Source organism: Dipteris shenzhenensis, chromosome 6 (assembly GCF_047967505.1).
Source record: "Dipteris shenzhenensis isolate YYH24624 ecotype China chromosome 6, Dip_SZ_1.0, whole genome shotgun sequence".
Classification (NCBI taxonomy): domain Eukaryota; kingdom Viridiplantae; phylum Streptophyta; class Polypodiopsida; order Gleicheniales; family Dipteridaceae; genus Dipteris; species Dipteris shenzhenensis.
The window spans coordinates 40,870,347-40,873,308 of record NC_141601.1 but is presented as its reverse complement, the minus strand read 5'-3'; positions in this window follow the sequence as shown (position 1 = coordinate 40,873,308).

Sequence of the window (2,962 nt, the reverse complement as noted above, 5' to 3'; positions counted from 1 at the left end):
TGCGTGTCAGAACTGTGTCTCTACGAACTGCGTCGCATCCTCTGCGAACTATCACGGCCTCTTTGAACTGTGGTGTCTGACAGCTGCAGCTTTGCTGAGCTTTGCCAGCCACGTGGCAAGCTGCAACTTTGCTTCAAGGGTGCAACATGTGGCGCGACGGCGTGGTGGGCTCGGTCTTGTGCTGCGCTGCTGCACCCCAACTCTGCCACGTGTGTGACACCTCATATCGGACTGCCTCTGATTTGCACAGTCTGCCCGCGCGTTGCCATGGTCTCTCTAGAGCTCCTCCTCTCCCCCGAACCTCCTTCCTCTTCCCCGAACCTTGTGAATCTGCCATCGCTGTCCCGCGGCTGATTTCTTTGAACTGTTTGCTCCAAGCCTCCTGCGAACCTCCCTCCTCTCTTCCCAAGCCTCCAAAATCCCGCCACGTTGGCTTGGTATGCCTCTCTCCCTCCTTAATATATAGTATAGATGACGCTGCAGACAAGAGCAATGTGATTTCTGCTCTTCTTGATTTCTGTCCATTATTAGTGGTGATGGTATGAATGTAAGTTTAAGGGATGCGTTGTATGCGTATATGAATTGGGGATACATGTTCTCAGTACACGAGAGTGCTATTTCTACCATGCAACAAATTATACGTCTGCGTTTGTAAAGTGGCTCTAACGTGAATTCAACGATTTGGATGATTATCTTTCCCCCATAGCAAAGTGCAAGAGTCACGGGTATCATAGTGCGTGAGACTCGAACGGAAGAGCCACGCAAGAGTGCTCATATCAATGGAATGTTGCTATGAACAGTAATCAAAAGAGCTTCCTACTAATACGATCTTCTTTGAGATCTTGAAATTAGCAATTCTAGGAGATCACGATTCTCAAAAATGACTATTTTCAGAGATGATGATTTTTGCTTGGTGATTCTCAGTCTGTGGTGTGTCTCACTGATGACGATTCTTGTTGTGCCTAGATCCTAGGATGATGAATTTTTAAATATGTGTCTAGACACAGAGATGATTATTGATACACAGAGACCATTTTGTACTGGGTCTTGGATGAAATCGTCTTTGCTTTTCTCTTTCAAAATTGTCACAGGAAATTGATTATTGCATTTGTCATGGTGTTGGATGTCAGGTTTGAGGATGTGATTCAGCTTGATAAAAACGGGCCCCAATGCAAGAAGAGTGCATCTCGCCAGAGCACTTGCATTGGGGGCAGTTGGACAATGCAAAGGCAAAAAGGATTCCCAACAATTGGGTGGCTTCATCCCATCATCAAAGGAGAATGGTGCCCGGTTCCAATACACATGTGAGTTTGAGGATCTCAATGCCATCTCCTTCAAAGAACTAAGGTTTAGATGACCAAACCTTTCATGCCACAGCTTAGTGTTCTTCACATCTGCTCGAGCACTGAAAGTTGAGAGCTTGTAAATGTTGTGCCGTGTACCTTTACCAATGACCTTCAGAAGGTAAAGTCTACAAACCGAAGACGACACTTTAGGGTTGAAACAGGCCCCACGAGCGTGGTTCCAGCGAATATCTCAATACCCTCTTTGCTTTGCAAAACAATTTACTTGAAGAGGCTTTCCTCACCATGGAATATCTTAAATTGCATTCTCTACAATAATCCTCACCATAGTTAGCTAGGCAACATAGTCGAACCAAACCAAAATGCAAACTACTATATGCTAAATCCAATACATAATTACATATTGACTAAACACAAAGACTAAACACAAATTACTATACTTCCAAGGAAGGGCACGTTCCTTGGTCTTATATTTTTGGGAGAGAAATGTGCCAACTCTCTGCCCACACATGTGTGGTTTCTATGAAAATCAAAGTGCTATATGCTGACTGCAAACTGTTGAGGGCATACCTTCTTCACCAATACGTACTGAAATCGATTTACTCAACTGCAACAAATACAAAACATTCTTTCTCCTCAATCATTCTTGGTTTCAATTATTTTTTTCACTATTCAAATACCCCTTCGTAAACATCCAATGCTACCTGCTCGATTCTAGTTGGAGTTGGGGCTGTCGAGTCTTCAATCGACAAGGTTGTAAAGGAAGGCCTTCTAGGACTCGGAGATGATTCAGAAGATTGAAAGGGCCAAAACGCAGATGTAGGACATTGAGCGCCTTCAAGTGGACATAGAACTTCAACACACCCGGATGATTCTTGACACACAATTAAAAATTGCCAAATGTCTTTAGCACATCACAATGCATGTCTTTTTGAGCTCCCCAAGTTCGGGCATAGAACCCTCATAAAGAGGGTGAGAGAAAATACATCTATTTTATCCATCATAAGAGACAGAGAGAGAGAGAGAGAGAGAGAGAGAGAGAGATGATAATAGTACAAGGGAGACAAGCAAGTGAGGCAAAGAACCACTGATTCACATTAATGAAATGGGCGAGTGTATTATGTATAACTAAAGTGCTCCTGCGAGCCCTCCTTCCCTCGCCATAGCCTACCTCCCTCCTCCCCTTGCCCGCCTCGCCTGCGACCTCGCCTCGCCTGCCCTTGCCTCGCCTTGCTCCCTCCCCTCGCCTCGCCTTGCACCCTCCCCTCACCTCGCCTACGCCGGCCACCTCACCCGCCTCGCCTCGCCGCACCCGCCTCACCTCGCCTGCCTCACCGCCTGACCTCGCCCGCCTCACCTCGCCCGCCTCGTCGCACCCGCCTTACCTCGCCCTCACCTCGCCCGCCTCACCGCGCCCGCCTCACCTCGCCAGCCTCGCCACTGCCCCTTCCTTCACCTCGCCATGCCCTCGCCTCGGCCCTCCGCCCTCCGCTCTTTCCATGCCCTTGCCTCCGCACTCGCCTTCGCCCCTCACCCCCGCCTTCGCCTCGCCCTCGCATTCACCTTCGCCCCTGCCTTCGTCCACGCCTCTCTTCGCCTTCGCCCTCTCCCTCGCCTCGCTCGCCGATTCCTCATCCACACCCAGGCTCCACCCTCGT